The sequence below is a fragment of the Chiloscyllium punctatum genome, chromosome 21 (assembly GCF_047496795.1).
Source record: "Chiloscyllium punctatum isolate Juve2018m chromosome 21, sChiPun1.3, whole genome shotgun sequence".
In the NCBI taxonomy this organism is placed as follows: Eukaryota; Metazoa; Chordata; class Chondrichthyes; order Orectolobiformes; family Hemiscylliidae; genus Chiloscyllium; species Chiloscyllium punctatum.
Genome location: NC_092759.1, coordinates 66,595,709 through 66,614,350, shown reverse-complemented (window position 1 = coordinate 66,614,350; position 18,642 = coordinate 66,595,709).

The following is an 18,642-nucleotide window of genomic DNA, read 5'->3' as shown; positions in this document are numbered from 1 at the left end:
ATGTAAGCAGATTGTGGAAAGATGTAGAGGCAATAGGGGAATGGTGATGGGAGATTTTAATTTTCACATTGACTGGGATACACTTAACGTCTGGATGGGGTAGAATTTGAAGTATTCCAGGCGAGTTTTCTCCTGCAGTGTGTCAATAGTCCGACGAGGGAAGGGGCCATATTGGACCTGGTACTGGGGAAGAAGCCAGGACAGGTGGTAGAAGTTGTGGTGGATAATTTCTTTGGGAACAGTGACCACAATTCTGTAAGTTTTAGAATATTCGCAAATAAAGAAGAAAGTGGTCCTAAGGGAAGAGTACTAAACTGGGCCAAGTCAAATTTTATCAAAATTAGGCTGGAACTCGGAAATTTGGATTGGACACAGCTACTTGAAGGGAAGTCCACATTTGAGATGTGGGAGGCTTTCAAAGATAGGTTAAAGATAGTGCAGGATAGACATGTCCCGTTGACGGCAAAGGATAGGAGGGGCAAGATTCATGAACCGTGGATGACAGGGGAAATTGTACGACCAGCCAAGAGGAAAAGGGAAGCATACATAAGGTCTAGGCAGCTAAGAACAGAACGGGCCCTGGAGGAATATCAGAAGAGTAGGACAAGTCTTAAACAAGGAATCAAGCGGGCTTAAAGGGGTCGTGAAATAGCATTAGCGAGCAGAATTTTGAAGAATTCCACTGCAGTTTATTCTTATATAAGAAGTAAGCAGGCAACGAGAGAAAGGATTGTTCCACTAAAGGATAACGAAGGAAGGCTGTGTGTCGAACCTGGGACAATGGGTGAGATACTGAGTGATTACTTTGCATCAGTGTTTACTGAGGAGAGTGACATGATGAATGTTGAGATTTGAGATCGAAGCTTGATTGTCTGGATTATGTTGACATTAATAGGGAAGATGTGTTGGGTAGTCTACAGGTTATTACCATGAACAAGTCCCCAGGACCGAATATGATCGATCACAAGTTGCTGAGGGAGGCGAGAGAGGAAATAGCTGGGGCCCTGACAGATACCTTTGTGGCATCCTTAAATACAGGTGAGGTGCCAGAGGACTGGGGGGGGTGGTGTTGCTCATTTTGTCCCCCTGTACAAGAAGGGTAGTAGGGATATTCCAGGTAACTACAGAGCAGTGAGCCTGACTCGGTGGTGGAGAAGTTTCTGGAGAGGGTACTTAGGGATAGCATCTATTTACGTTTAGAAAAGAATGGGCTTATCAGTGATAGTCAACATGGTTTTGCGCGGGGGAGATCGTGCCTTATCAATGTAATTGAGTCTTTGAGGAAGTGACCAAGGTGATAGATGAAGGAAGGGCTGTTGATGTCATATACATGGACGTCAGTAAGGCATTTGATAAGGTTCTCCATGGTAGACTAATGGAGAAATTGAAGTCATATGGTGTGCAGGGTGTTCTAGTTAGATGGATAAAGAACTGGTTGAGCGGCAGAAGACAGGGAGTAGTAGTTGAAGGGAGTTTCTCGCAATGGAGAAAAGTGACCAGTGATGTTCCACAGGGGTCAGTGTTGGGGCCACTGTTGTTTGTAATATACATAGTTGATCTGGAAGAGGGCGCTTGTGTTTTGATCAGCAAGATTTCAGATGACTTGAAGATTGGTGGAGAAGCAGAAAGCATAAGGGACTGTCAAAGAATACAGTAGGATAGAGATAAACTGAATTTGTGTTGCTGGAAAAGCGCAGCTGGTCAGGCAGAATCCAACGAGCAGGACATACCCCATTTCGGGCATAAGTGCTTCCTCAGAAATTGAAGATATTCCCGAATGGTCGATTCTCCTGCTCTTTGGATGCTGCCTGACCTGGTGTGCTTTTCCAGCAACATATTTTTCAGCTTTGATCTCCACCATCTGCAGTCTTCACTTTCTCTTTTTTGATATAGGTAGACTAGAGGGTTCGGCGGAAAAGTGGCAGATGGATTTCAATCCAGACAAATGGGAGGTGATGCATTTAGGCAAAAGTAATTCTAGAGTGAATTGTACAATGAATGTAAGAGCCTTTGGAAAAGTTAATGAGCAGAGAGATCTGGGAGTGTACCCTTAATTTGCCGCACAGGGGGATAGAGTGGTCAATAAGGTATATAGTATGCTTGTCTTCATTGGACGGGGTATTGAGTATAACAGCTGACAAGACATTGATTCGGCCGCATTTGGAATACTATATACATTTCTGGTCGACACATTAACAAAATGATGTGGACGCTTTGGAGAGGGCGCAGAGAAGGTTTACGAGGATGTTGCCTGGTATGGAAGGTGCTAGCTTTGAAAAACGTTAAGTAGGTTAGGTTCATTTTCATTAGAAATAAGGAGGTTGAGTGGGGACCTGATTGAGCTTTATAAAAGTATGAAGGGTCTAGAAAGGGTGGATGAAGACAAGCTTTTTCCCAGGGTGAAGGATTCAATAATGAGAGGTCACACTTTCAAGGAGAGAGGTGGAAAGTTTAAGGAGGATAAACGTGGTAACTATTTCACACAGAGGGTGGTGGGCATTTGGAACACGTTGCCAGCAGAGTTGGTAGAGGCGGCACGCTAGATTCATTTAAGATGCGTCTAGACAGATGCATCAGTAAGTGGGGAGCAGAGGGATGCAGATGCTTAGGACTTGACTGACAGGTTTAGACAGTACTTTTGGATCGGCTCCAACATTTGCTGGAACACAAATGAGAAATTCTCCAAGGACTGTTCAAGTGGAAATTACCTTCCCCAGGAGTAAAAAAAAGTAGCCATGGAATTTTTCAGCGTATCAGTGTCTATTTAGTGTGTGACTGATCGTGAGTGACTGTCACTCCCCCTCAAGTTTCAATGCAATCGCCTCTCATTCTCTCACAACACCAGAGATTAATCTTCACTGTCTTCTCATGGTACCATAATCCCAGGGATTAGTCTGGTGAAACTCCATTGCATCCTCTCACTGGCAAGGCGATCATTCCTTATAAAGGAGAGAAAGTCTGTCCACAATATCCCAAATACTGTCTCAACAACTCTCTCAGCGATGATCACAATAACTCTTTTTCCTCTTAGACATCTCCGTTTCTTTCCTATGGTGTAAAAAGACTTTCCTTCTCTCTATGTTGCTGGAAAATTTTAACACTTTTATAATGAAGGTATTGTTATTGGTGTCGGGATGTGGCACGGTAGCACAGTGGTTAGCACTGCTACCTTCACAGCGCCAGAGACCTGGGTTCAATTCCCACCTCAGGCGACTGACTGTGTGGCGTTTGCACATTCTCCCTGTATTTGCGTGGGTGTGCTCCGGTTTACTCCCACAGTCCAAGGATGTGCAGGTCAGGTGAATTGGCCATGCTAAATTGCCCGTAGTGTTAGGTAAGGGGTAGATGTCGGGGTATGGTTGGGTTGCGCTTTGGCAGGGTGGGGTGGTGTGGACATGTTGGGCTGAACGGCCTGTTTTCACACTGTAAGTAATCTAAAACATGACGTTCATGGCAGGATCACACACCAATTGAACTTTATTAATGTTGGGAGAGTTTATTCAAAAGCCTGAACCTCTGTCTGTCTTTCTTTCTCTCTCTCTCCCATCTCTTTCTCTCTCTGTCTCAGTTGAAATAGGGAATGAGGGTGGTTGGGTGGAATGTTTTGAGAGGCTCTTAAACTATCGAGAATCATGTAACCTGAATGGAAAAAAAGCCATGGAACTTATCACCGTATCAGTGTTTGTTTATAACATCATGAGTGATTGCACATCGCCCTTAAATTCCAATGCAATCACCTCTTATGCTCTCACTGAGCTTCATTCACTGCTCATGGTGCCATCATCCCAGGGATTAGTTCGGTGAAACTTGAGAGAAAGTCTATCCACACTACCCCAAATATCGCCTCAACAACACTCTCGGGGATTGTCAAAAAACATATTTTCTCTCTTTTAGACATTGCCATTTATTTCATGTGCCACAAAGAGCCATTCATTCTCTATGCACTACGACTGACATGGAATTTATAAGTTCCTTACATCTGTACGTCAGCATCAATAAAGCCAGCATGGAGATGTGCATCACTCTCGGAGACAATTTCAATGAGACTGAATACACCTAAAATAGGGGATTATCACGTACCTGAATTGAAACGAGATGTAGCAATACAGAAAACAGGCAGAGAAAAGGAGCTATCTTTACCTTTGTTCTTCTCTCACGGGATGTATGAAGCCCTGGTCAGGGCAGCATGTTATGCAGATCTTGAACTGAGTGGCTGGTTCAGCTGTTCCACAGGACAGTAAGGAGTAAAACGCATAGCTATGGGTTTGTAGTGTTACAACACAGGATAAATCTTCCTGCTTAATTAAAACCAGCAACAGAAAAAAAATATTTATTCCATGCAGTAAGATGTGATAATTCTAGAGTACAAAACTATTTAAAGTAAATATTAACAACATTATTTCTAAAGTATAACAGAGAATAATAAACGAACGACTGTTTACAACTTCTTCGTCTCACCTATCTTTGAACTTCCCCCTCCACAATACTAGTCCGATTAGACTCCTAATTAAGATTTACAAAACAAAACTTCTAATCTCAAAACCAGGAAGCTTTCGGTTCTTCTCCATATTCCTGTCTTCGTTTCTTCTTGTGGATTCTGCTTCACTAGTTACTAATCAATAACCGTTCCTTTAGGCGAGCTATTTTTCGGCAGTCTGCATGATGGTAGCTCGGCAGTTATCCTCTCAACTGTTCAATTGTCCATGGTCTTGTACCGCCAAACTATTGGATTGTATCATTGGCTGTTAAGATTGTCAATATTATAAATTAAAACTTGGTTGGAGGTGGGTATTTTGGTGTATAATTTGAAATGTTTTGCTAAATTTGTTTTGAGACAATGAGCTAATCGAGTTGTTTGACCAAATGTTACATTATATCTATTTTTCAGAACGCTTGGTGCGGTCAGGTAGTTATTGTTGGTTTTTAATTCTCTCAACGGTACAGTACACCAACGTGTTCATCACAGAAGTCACACGGAAACCTGGCGAGGGAAGCATGACACATTGACTTCCCTAAAGGACTTGAGGTAAGCAGACTGGTTTCAATAACAAATGATAATTGGTTGCTTTAAAACTCCCCAATTTCCTTCATGAGATATCAACAGACCATTATTCTGTGGCTCTAGATTATGAGTCAATGGCTTGACCACCATAAACTGTCTTCCCTTTTGTGCAGAGAACAAGTTAAACATTCTCAATAGCAATTAATTTATGGTGGTTAGAAGGAGCGTGAAACTTGCATCTGGATTGAACAAAGGCACAAATGGTTTATTCAAATATTGCACTGAGACTGAGGACGAGACTGGGATATCATGATGGTGGTATTGGACAGAATTGGTATGTGGAAAGGACAGAGAGACGTAAATCTGTGAAGGGCAAAATGGATTATGGAGTTTGAGAAGAGTAAGAACTTTATAAATCGTAGTTTGATAGTTATAATATCTAAGGAAATGAATTTTTGTTTGGAACTGAAGATATTGACTTGCACTTTCCAAAATGTACGTATCATGAGCAGAAATTCAGTTCAACCCGGTTTAGTAGACAAATATAATGACTTACCAGGAACTCCAACTATCATGAGGATGGAATAGTAACCACCTTGAATATTCCAAAGGATATCCTGGATCCGATATGCTAATGATATCTAAGGCTGATAAAGCCAATGAAGACCCAAGGATATACTCCTGTCCATCGTTGGAAGATTCCAGTGTGATGTTCACAGTTTTTGATCCATTCTTGGTACATTCCAGTCTAATGTTCTCAGATTCTGATCCATTGTTGGAACATTCCAATCCATGGTCCTCAGATTATGAACAATTATTGTAACGTTCCTGTCTAATGTTCTCAGATTCTGATCTCTCCTCCCCCTCTCTCTCGAGTTGCTGATCCCTGTTAGTGCTGTAAGTGATATTCCTACTGAAACATGATATTTCCCTTTCATCAGTATGGGGATGTTACTCTTTATAAATCATAAGAAGATCAAATTCCAGGATACATCTCCAATAAGGAATGAGGAGAGTCAATATTAACCATACCACCAGAAGACATTGGAGCAGAACTTTGGCCATTCAACCAATTGAGCCTGCTCCGCAATTCAATGATGGCTGTTGAGCTTCCCAGCCCCATTCATCCGCTTTCTATCTGTAACCCTACATCCCCTTTACAATCAAGAACCTATCTGTCTTACTCTTAAATGTACTCAATTACCTGGCCTCGACAGCCTTCTTAGCAGTGAATTCCCGAGTTTCGCCAATCTATGGTTGAAGAGGTTCGTCTTTATCTGTGTTTGAAAAAGTCTTCCCTTTAATCTGTTCCCTTGGGTCCTAGTCTCCCCTCCATTGGAAATATTTTCCCAATATCCACCCTGTCCAGGTCATTAAATATTCTGAAAGTTTCAATTAGACCTCCTAACATCCGTCTGAACTCTATCAAGTATAGTCCCAGAGCACTCAGATATTCTTCATCTGTTAAGCTTTTCATTCCTGTGACCACTTTCGGGAATTTTATTGGAAAATGCTCCAGGGCCAGTACATCCTTCCTGAGATATGGGACCTAAAACTGTGCACAATAATCCAAATGTAGCCTGACCAAAATCTTATAGAGCCTCAGAAGTACATCCCTGCATTTATATTCAAGCCTTCTTGAAATAAATGGAATCACTTTCTTTGTCTTCTCAACTGCTGACGAGCTGCAGGTTTACCGTTCAAGATCCTTGGAATAGCATCAGCCCCGCACACCCCCCCCCCCCCTCCACCACCCCTGCCCCAGTCTTCTGAACTTGCTCGCTATTTAGAAAATAGTCCATGCCTTTAATTTTCCTGGCAAACTACATGACTTCACACTTGCCCACGTTATACTCTACCTGCCACTTCTTTGCTCACTCCCCTAACCTGTGCAAATCCTTCAGCAGCAGGAAGTGAGGACCGCAGATGCTGGAGATCAGAGTCAAAAAGTGTGTTGCTCGAAAAGCGCAGCCAGTCAGGCGGACTCTGAGGAAAAGGGTATTGGACGATTCAGTCATAAAGCCGTTATCAGGAATGAAGTTGGTGGGCGGAATGGGGTTGAGAGATTAATGGGAGGGGCTGGGAGGAAGGTAGCTTGGAAAGCGATGGCGAAATGAAGCTGAGTGTTGAGAGTGGAAGGTGGAGTTGATAGATGGGAAGACATATAGACCGGTAGGACATTTCAAAGGCGCTGCTCAGTTGGATGGTTAGATCTGCGATAAGGTGGAGGGAGGAGTGATGAGGAAACTGGTGACATTGCAATGGATACCGTGTGGTTGAAGAGTGGCAAAGTGGAAGACGATGCGCTCCTCCTCCTGACGTCTGGTGGCTAGAATGTGGCATTGGAGGACACCAAGAACTTGCATGTCCTTGGAGGAGTGGTAGGGGGAGGCGCAGTATTCAGCCACAGGGAAATGGGGTTGTTGGGTGCGTGATGGCAAGTGTTCCCTGAGCGTTCTGCAAGTTGACGTCCTGTCTCCACAGTGTAAAGGATCCCAGAAGCAATGAACAGAGTAGCTGAGGTGTTTGGATGTACAGGATTGTCTCTGCCTGGTGTGGAAGGATCCTTTGGTGCCATGGATGGAGGTGAGGAGGAAGTTGTTGGCACATGTTTCATTCCTCTTGCATTGGCAAGGGAAGGTGCCTGGAATAGAAGGTGGCTTGTTGGGGTATGGGAGGCGGAACGCATGAACCTAACGAGGGAGTCGTGAAGGGAATGGTCTCTGTAGAATGCTGAAAAGCGTGGGGAGGGTAGTATATCTCTGGTGGTGTGATCTGACTGTTGGTGGCAGAAATGGCGGAGGATGATGCGTTTTATCCTGAGGTTGGTCGTCTGGAAGGCGAACATTAGAGGGGTGCTAGAGGGTGCTACTGCCCCCTCCTGCTGCCGAACCACCTCTTCAATGCTACCAATCCCTCTGTTCCATCATTGCACTGTTTGAAAACTTAGCCAGAATGCCCTTAGTTCCTTCATGTAGACCATTAATGCACAAAGCAAATTTTGTGGTCCCAACAATGAGTCTTGAGGAATACCACTTGTCATGGATGCCGTCATGAGAAGGACACTTTTATCCTCACTCTCTGCTTTCTGTCAGACAGCCATACATCTATCCAAGCTAGCACCTTGCCTGTAACACCAGAGGCACTAATCTTTCTCAATAGCCTCCTGCGTGGCACCTTATCAAGGGATTTTAGAGAAGCAGGTGGATAACATCTACTGGTTCTTCTTGGTCAAATCTGCTCGTTACTCCCTCAAGGTATTCCAGCAAGCATGTCAGGCATGACCTCTCATTGATGAAACAATGTTGACTTTGCACTGTTTTACTAAATACTTCCAAGTATTCAGATATCCCATCCTTCATCATGGATTCCAGGATGTTACCTACAACCAAGGGTAGGCTAATCAGTCTGTAATTTTCCATCTTCTGCCTAACTCCATTATCACATGGAGTGTAACGTTAGCAATTTTCCAGCCTTTCCTGATTTTAGTTATTCTTGAAAGATTACCACTTTCACTTTCGATATCTCTTCAGCTATATCCCTTACAATGCTCGGATGTAGTCCATTTGGTTCAGGTGATTTATCCAAATTCAGGCCATTCGGTTTCCCAGCATGTTCTTCTTGGTGATGACCACCATACTCAGCTCTGCTCTCTTTTTGTCTTCAATGTTTGGGAAATTACTCGTGTCTTCCACCATGAACATTGATGCAAAGTTCCTCATTGTTTTTTTGGTTTGCACTACTGTATCTCCGGCATAATTCTCCAGTGGTCCATATTCACTTTTGCCTCTCTTTTGAACTTAATATATCTCAAGAACCTCTTACAGTCTCCTTTCTATTACTCGTTCGCTTACTCCTATATCCAATCTTCTCAGTACTTTTTTTGCCCCCGTTAGTCTTTGTAAATTTCTCAATTCTCTAGATTCCCACTGCCCCTCACCACATTATACGCTTGTTCTTTTGCTTGTATGCAATCCCTGATTTCCCTCGTCAGCCCTGACTGCCTCATCCTCCCTGTACCATGCCTCTACTCCTTGGCAAGAATCTCTGCAGTGTCTCCTGAATTAATCTTGGAATCTGCTGCCATTGCTGTTCCCCTGTCTTTCATGCTTGACCCCTCTCCCAGTCAATTCTACCCAGCTTCTCCCTTATGACTCTGTAATTGCCTTTTTTCAGCTGAAATACTGTTACTTCTGATTCTATCTTCTCCCTCTCAAATTGCAGAATACATTCAACCATTTTCTGATCATTGCTTCCAAAGTTTACCTTCACCCTAATCTCCCTTACGGATTCTGCGTCATTAAATCCAGGATCATCTGTTCCCGAGTGGGCTCCACCAGAAGTTGCTCCAAAAGGCCATCTCATAAACATTCCTAAAATTCCTTTTCTTGCGAACCATTACCAATCTGATGTTCCCAGTTCCCCAACATACTGAAATCACCCATGATTATGTACTTTGCCTTTCCTACACATCTTTTCTATCTCCTGGTGGATCTTGTGCCCCAGCTCCTGACTACTCTTTGGAGTCCTGTACAAGACTTCAACTGTGGTTGTCTTACCTTTGTGGTTCCTCAAATCTACCCACGCAGATTCTACACCATCTGACCTTACTTCCTTTCTTACGATTGATTTAATTTCATTTATTACTAATAATGCAAATCCACTCCCTCTGCCCACCTGCCTATCTTTTCGATAGGATGAATCTCCTTAAATATTCAGATCCCCCTGCACCCACATCTCCGTGATACCCATCGATTCACACCTGTCAATTTAATTCTGCGCCCAAGCCCATTTACCTTATTCCTTATACAGCATGCATTCAGTTGTAATCCCTTCAGTCCTGCATTAACCGTCCCTCTTCTCATTGTCATTCATTTCCAGATGCTCGATCCTATTTGTGTCTGTGATGGAGATTTTAATAACCTCTCCTGAGTTCTGTACTCTTACCTCCTCTTTTAATTTGGCTTTTCTAATTAAATCCTATAACTGCACCCCCACGCCCCCCACCCCCACCCCGCACACACACACACTCCTATTCATTTTAAAGCTCTGTCTACAGCCCTGGTTAGGATTCACTCGAATTCTGGTCCCAGCACGGTTCAGATGATGACTGTCCCATCAGAGCAGGTCCTTTCTTCCTCAGTAATAAAATGTGTTTATTCAACACAAAATACAAGGACAAAAAATGATTTTCTGTACATACCAAAATATGAAAACTACAAAAAGGCAACATTGTTATAATACACTTACTATGTGGAGCTATACAAATTGTAATGTGAATTACAAAACCATGGAAGTGGTGTGCAAACTTTATCAATCATTATTTGACCCACAGCTGAGATCCTGATTTCCCCTCTGCCAGTGATTCCCTTCACTCACATTCCACCCTACCTCTCACGCAGTGTCCAGAGGGGCTACAAGTTCCTGTCGGCCCAGAATATTTAAATTAATCCACCTTCTCCCTGGAACCAATCTATTGGTCTCTTGGATTGTGTTTAGCAGTCAGCAACTCAGCTCTGGGATGTTGTTGGCGATAAGTGATCTGGGATCACAGCCAGTATCATCATGGTGCTCACATGGTATTACACCAGCAAAGGGCTTACAGTCTGTGAGAGTTTCTAAGAAAAGTTTCTGTGTATTTCTCCACATGCTGTTTCCAGATCTATCTTCACATTCGTCTGACACCCCTTGCTGTTCCTCACTCTGTCTCTCCTTTTTTTCACTCTGTTTATCTCACTTCCCTGTCTTTCTCTCTGTTTATTTCTCTCCCGCTCAGTCTAGCTCCAATCATTCCCTCTATTTTCACGTTGTCAAGTTGGAGACCTCATGGATGCATGGTGGGCTGAATAGCCCTCTTCTGTGTTGTATTAATTCTGAAGTTCTCTGACCCACAGTAACAAGTTTTGAAGCCTGAAGAGACAAGCTGGTCCAGTGAAGGACACAGTTGACAACCAACCATTATCTCTTCCTATTTTCTGACATGCAGCGACATCAAAATATCGGTTCAAACAGATTCCTCATATTAAAATCAGCACACTTCAGACTGCCAGGCCACTGTGTTAGTGGTCTCTGGTTTTTGTTTTGTTGGTCTTAGCTGTACTGGGATTAGTCTCCAACTCCTCTTCAGTCACTGTACCTGTGGACCTACTATTGTGGTTCCACACACCCCTCCCCTACCGCCGCCACACATTAGTTTAAACACACGTTAAGGACAATATCAAACCTGCCTTCCAGGAGATTGCTGCCAGTTCAAGTCCATCCCGTCCATCTTGTGTATATCCTACCAACCCGGGAATCCCAATGATCCAATATCGGAGATTGTTATCAGTTAATGTGCATCCCGTCCTTCTTGTGTGCATCCTACTGACCTGTGAATCCCAATAAGCAATATATCGGAAATTGCTGCCAGTTCAGGTTCATACCATCCTTTTTGTGTATATCCTACCGACTCGGGAATCCCAATGATCCACATATCGGAAGTGCTTCCTCCCAGAACAGATCTTTAATTGTGTATTTAACTGTGCGACCTTATGATTAGTAACGTCACCCGCACATGACGTATTCTAATGTCTCCAAAATTCAAATATCCTTTCAGCACAACTCCAGCAAGGCCTTTTATTTAAACTGGATAGACTTGATAATAAAAACTTAAGTGTGACATCAGGAAAGTGAGACCAATGAATCAGTCCAATGACCACCGGATGTGATATCTATCCCCGCCAACAAACCTGTTTGACAATGCAGGCATATGGACCATCTATTTGCAGATGGACGAGGATAAACAGAAGATTAGAAAATGTCAGTGCAGATGGATGTTATTCAGTCTGTTTACTCAGCTTTGCTATTCAATTGGATTCTAGTTATTCTGTTTCTTTCAATGCCAGGGTCTTTACCCAGCTTCCCCAGCCGGTCAGACAGTTCCCAGTGTCGTTGTGTGCACAGTCCTGCGAAGAGAGTATCCAGTGCCAGGTAATGGGGTGTGGGGAGTCCCAGGGGTTTTACAAGGAAAGACTGCATGTAGTGACGATGGATGGTCGGGCAAGAGTCCTAAACACCCAGAAGAACCAGCGAACCACGGCTGCTTTTACAAAAACCTGCCACATTTCTCCATCGAGCAAAAGCAAAAATACTATAAATGGTAGAAATCTGAAGCAAACACAGAGACGTATTGTGGAGAGAGAAAAGAGTTAATGCTCCCAATGCAGACACAGGAAGAATGCACAAAGTCCACATAGACAGGGTCCAGAGATTGGCAATGAACTCAAGTCCCCAGCACTGTGAGGCAGCATTGCTGTGTCACCATGCTGCCCAATGATGGATAAATGGGGATAGTACATATACAGGCATAGATACTGTTCTACGTGATCGGGATTAAGAGTCCTGAAGGTTGTGTTGCCTACATGGTGCTCGGGTTTGGGATATATCATCTGGGTTGCAGAACTTGGAGCGACTGGGGAATGATCCAGTGGCCAGGATCTGTGTAGGTACAAACGGCTGCACAAACAAATGACAATCAGAAGAGTGACGGGTAATACAGGACTGAACTATTATATCAGAATGCATGAAGTGTGAGGAATAAGGTAAATGAGCTTGTGACTCATCCATAAATTGACTGGTACGACATAGTGAGCATTACAGTAACATCGCTGCAAGAGGATCAGGATTGGGAGCTGAATATTCAATGATATTCATCCTGTCGAAAAGATAGGCAGGTGGGCAGAGAGATAGAGTTGTCTCAGCATTAAGAATGTAATTGAATCAATAATCAATTATAAGAACTGAAATAAGGTCAGATGGTGTCGAATCTGTGTCGGTAGAGGAAACAAAAAGGTGAAAAATGCGCTTGCAGTTATATACAGGGAGATGGAATATGAGATACACCAGGATCTAGAAAGATCTGTAGGAAAAGCAAAGTTACCGTGCTCATGTGGGATTTTATTATACAGATGGACAGGAAATTCAGATTGATAGTGGTTGGCAGGAAAAGGAATTTGTGGAATGTCTATGAGATGGCTTTTTGGAGCAGCTTGTGTAGGCAGACTAGATGAGGGGAGCTTAAGGTGACAGTGATCATAATATAATTGAATTTACCCTGCCATTTCAGATGGAGAAGTTAGAATCAGAGGTAGCGGTATTACAGCTGAATAAACACACTTACACAGACATGGGAGAGGAGCTGGGTAGGATTGACTGGGAGACAGGAAAGACAGTACAACAGCAATGGCAGGAGATTTTTGGAGTAATTCAGGATAGAGCAGAGATTTATCCTGGGGAAAAGGAGGCTTGTACAGGGAGGATGGGACAGCCATAGCTGACCAAAAAGTCAGGTATAGCATAAAAGCAAAAGAGAAATGATATAATGTGGCAAAGTGCAGTGGGAAACCTGAGGATTGGAAAGCTTACAAAGACAACACAGAGGGCAAACAAACTAGAACAAGGAGGGAGATTATTCAATGTGGGGGTAAGCTCGCCAGTAATATAATGAAGACTGTAACAGTTTCTTTCGATATATAAAGTATAAAAGAGCGGCAAAAGTGAACATCAGATTGCTGGAAAATGATTCTGGAGAGATGGAAGTGGGGAACGAGAGAATGGCCAAGGAACTGAATAATTAGTTTGCATCAGCTTTCATGGTGGAAGGCACGAGGAACACCTTAAACATTCAAGAGATTGAGGGACCAGAGCGGAGTATGATGGCCCCCACCATGGAGAACATGCTAGACAAAAATGTAATGGCCCGAAGGTGGTTAAATAATCTTGACCAGAAGGACTACATCCCAGTATTGTACGGGAGATAGCTGAAGATGGAGTGGAAGCAATTGTGGTGATCTTTCAGGAATCATTAGAGTAAGGAACGATCCCAGAGCACTGGAAACCCACTAACGTGGCACCTCTTTTTAACAATGGAGTAAGGAAAAAGACAAAAAAAAAACATGAATAGTTTAACCTCTGTCGTGGGTAAGATCCTGGAATCCATTGTGAAGGATGAGATTTCTGAATACTTGAAAGTGTTTGGTAAAATAGGACAAAGTCGGCATGATTTCATCAAGGAAAGTTAATGCCTAGCAAATCTATTGGAATTCTTTGAACAGGAAAGGAGCAGGCACAGCCAATGGATGTTATCCACCTGGAATTCAAGAAGGCCTTTGACAAGGTGTCACACAGATTACTGGGTATGATAAGGGTCCGTCCTGATACAGGCAAGGTAGAGGCATGAATTGAATCTTGTCTGTCTGGAAGAAAGCAGAGAGTGGGGATAAAAGAGTACTTCTCAGCATGGCAGCCGGTGAGCAGTGGTGATCCAGAATGCTCAGTGTTGGAATCATAACCGTTTACTTGTTACATTAACAATGTAGATGTCGTAATTGAGGGCACTCTGGCTAGGTTTGCAGACGATACAAAGATAGGCAGATGGATAGGTTGTACTGGGGAAGCGGAGATGCTGAACAAGGAATTGGCCAGATAAAGGGGTTAGCAGATATGTTCCAACGTTGGAAAGTGTGAGGTCATGTACTTTGGCACGAAGAATAGAGGCATGGTCTGTTTTCTAAGTGTCGAGAAAATTCAGAAATCTGAAGTGCAAAGGGACTTGGGAGTCCTAGTGCAAGGTTCTTTCAAGTTCAGCTTGCAGGTTGAGGCAGTAGTTAGGAGGGCAATTGCAATTATGATTGGGAGCATTTACTACGAGAAGAATTGAATTTAAGAACTGACTGTATACGGCTCTGGTCAGACCACATTTGGAGTATTGTGCTCATGTTTGAGCTCCATATCTCAAGAAGGATGTACTGGTCATGGAGCGTGTTCAGAAGATTTTCATGAGAATGTTCATAGGAATGAAAAACTTATTGCATGAGGAAGCTTTGAGTTCTCCGGATCTATATTTGATAAAGTTTGAAAGGATGAGAGGGAATGTAATTGAAATAGACAGAATACTGAATGACCTGGAGCGAGTGGATATTGATAAGGTGTTTCCATTCGACTAGGATCCTAGGGCACAGCTTTAGATGAAAGGGAATACCTTTTTGAACAGTGATAAGGAGAAAGCTATTTAACCATAGAATGTTGACTCTTTGAAATTTATTGTCACAGAAGGCTGCGGCGGGGCAGGTCATTGAGTATATTTGAGACGGAGATAGATAAGATTTTGATTATCCAGGGCATGAAGGGTTATGGGGAGAAGGTCGGAGAATGGGTTTGAGAAACCTATCAGCGATGATTGAATGACGGAGCAGACCCGATGGGCTAACTGTCCTAATTTATGCTCCAATGTCTTATAGTCTTCTGGTCTAAACCTTAAGGAAGTACCTAGCATCTCTAAGAAGATTGATTCATGTTCTTCATGAACGTGAGTAGCTGGTGGGAATAGTTAACTGTTTTAGAATGAAGGTATTGTGGCTGCTGTTGTGGTGGTGGATAATATGACATCCAGTGCAGGATCACGCACCAACTGTACTGTATTAATATGTGAAGAGTTTATTCAAAACTTGGACCTCTCCATCTCTCTCAATGGGGAGTAGGGGTTGGGGTGGGTAGGCGAAACGTCCACCCAGGCACTTAAACTACCCCAATCATGCATCCTGAGTGAAATAGCAGTCATGGAATTTATCACATTCACATTGTTTGTTTAGAAAATAAGGAGTGATTGTCCATCCCTCTCAGGGTTTAATGCAATCACCTCTTAGTCTCTCACAGATCTACAGATAAACCCTCACTCACTCCTCATGGTGCCATCATCCCAGGGATTAATCTGGTGGAACTCTTCTTCACTCTCTCTGTGGTAGGGAGATCACTCCTTATAAAGGATAGAAAATATGTCCACAATACCCCAAATACTGCCTCAACAACACTCTCAGGTTTGATCACAATAATTTCTTTCTCTCACTAGCTGGCTCTATTTCTTTTGTGTTACGCAGGAAAACATTCAGTTACAATGCAGTGCCACTGATATAGAATTTACAAACATCCTTACATCTGTAGGAGTCAGCATCAATAAAGCCAGCACCAGAGGTGCCCATGGAGATGGACATCACTCTTGGGAGACACTCAATCACAAATAATACATCTAAGACAGTGAATGGCTGTCTACCTGAATAGAAATGGACCGTTGGAATATGGGATTCAGGCAAAGGAAGGGAGCTACCTTTCCTTTTGCTCTGCCCTCACGGGATGCAGCCATGGTTAGGCCAGCATGTTATGCTGATCTTGAACTGAGTGGCTGTTTCAGCTGTTACACAGGCCAATAAATAGCAAAACAAATTGCCGTGGGTTTACAGTTAAACAGAGACGTGACCAGAGAAGGATGGCCTACTGCCTTCTCTAATGGGCTTAAGGCAAGCCGATATCAACAGGTTATCATTGTGTGGTTCTGTAATACGAGCCAATGAAGTGGTCCACCAAACACTGTCTACCCATCTTTCAGAGTTTGTGCAGAGAACAAGTTAAACATCTCAAGTGCAATTATTTTGCAATGGACAAGTGTTTAGAAGGGACTTGAAACAGATGTATCTAGAATTAACAAAGGCACAAATAATGGTTTATTCAGGAATTGAACTGGAGCTGAGGAGGAGACTGGGACGTGTTAATGGTGGTACTGGACAGGATTGGTATGTGTGGAGGAAATTGGTATGTTCACTTTGCAGGAGAAAACGAATCAAAGACCTTTGTCTCTCACTGTTTCTCTCACACTATTTCCCTGTGTTTTCCTTTTCCATGTTTTCTGTTTCTTTCCCTGAACCTATTATCTTCCCTTCTCCCTGAACATGTGACTGTTTGCTTCCTTGTTTTGTTTCCGTTCTCTCTTCGACTAACTGTCCATTTGTTTCCCTCGCTGTTTTCTCTCTATCCTTCCCTTTGTTTCTGTCTCTTTCTCCTTTGTTGTGATGGTGATGGCTTCTCTATTCGTTTGAAGCCCGTGATGGCTCATTGGTTCGATGTTGGCAATACAATACACTCAACAAGCTTTTGGTATAGATGACATAATTTAAAATTATCAGTTAAATTTCAATGTTGTCAAAACAGCAACCAAAACGTGGGTATCCATTAAACAGCCAATTGTTATATCTAACTATTTTGAAACCGCCCGTCTCCCAGTGCTCTGCCTACCGGCAACTCAAAGCATTCTCATCGGGTGCATAATGACCTGACATGGTAACTGCTCTGCCTCGGACCATAAGAAACTACAGACAGTTGTGCGCATAGTCCAGATCATCACGGAAGACAACCTTTCGTCCATTTGTACTTGTCATTGTCGCAGAAAGGCTGGCAACATCAAAGATCTCCCTCCCAAACTGGTAATGATCTCCTACAATCTCTCCCAACAGAGACGAGACGCAGAGGTTTGAAAACATGGACGATGTATGCTCAGGAACACTTCCTTCTCTACCATTATTAGACTGACAAATTGACATTACTCACTTTTCGAATAATATGAATCTTGCTAATGTCGATCTTACGTTGCACACCTCCTGTGAAGCAACCTTGTACGCCTCACTCTGTCCAAGGACCCTATGATCTCTGTTTTCTTGTTTAGGGTCATTTGCCCACACTACAATTAAAACAAACCTTTCCATTGTACGTTTGCCTAAGATAAATGAAACCAAATCAGATCAAACACGTGGACTGCAGTGGCTCAAGGTCTTCTCAAGGGCAACGGGAAAAATGAACTAATGCTGCCCCAATCAGAGATGCCCATATCCCATTAATGAATAAAGAAGATGACCACACTCGGGGAGAACAGACAGAGGGAATCAAATCGCTTTGAACATGATCTTAGATATATACAGGTTTCCATCACTATTTGTAAGTAGAGTGTCCTACGAAACCGTTCGCAAGCTGATATGGTGTAAAGTGCAGTAGCACTAATTTATATGGGAAAAATTTAGGCTTTCTTCATAAAAGTGAAAATCCTGTTTGGATTGCTTTTGGTTAGCGAAACAATGTCCTAATGTAAATCATTTGGAAAGGGAAGTGGCGAAAAGCGAACTTTTAAAAAGCAGGGGATACCCGTATTTACAAGGGCATGATACTCAGGAAGATGGGAAAGGCGAAAAGTAAATGAGGTGAATCTCACATTTTATTTCCAGCCCAGCTGGAAATTCTCTTTGTTTGCTCTTTTTCTTCTATATCTCTCTTTCTCTATTGATTCCTCCTCCCCGTCAAAGCACATTTCCCTGTCAACGGTATTGATCACACTCCTTTCCAGCTGCTTTCAGTTCAGGAAAGTTTCCCAACACTTTCTGTTCGTTTCTTGCATTTCTTTGTATAACTTCAGATTTTCAGCATCTTCCCTTATTTGATTTCACCTTCAATTATTTTAATTCGTGGGATGTTGACATCTCTGCCAAGGGCAGCATTTGGTGAGCATTACTCGTTGCCCTGACTCTGAGGCCAATCCACAGTCCAATATAAAGTTAAGCACATTGTCATGGGTCTAAAGTCACACTTAACTCAGACAGGGTAATAACATTAGATTTCTTTACCGAAGGCCATCAGTGAAAAGAAAAGGTTTTCAGACAAAATGTTGCTTTTATGTTTGTTTTTCGTGAAATTCACTTTTATTCCAATTCTTATCATTTTTATTTCGGTTCTGTCATTAGCTGTGGTTGGACTTGAAACAATTCACTTGAAACAATATCTTTCGT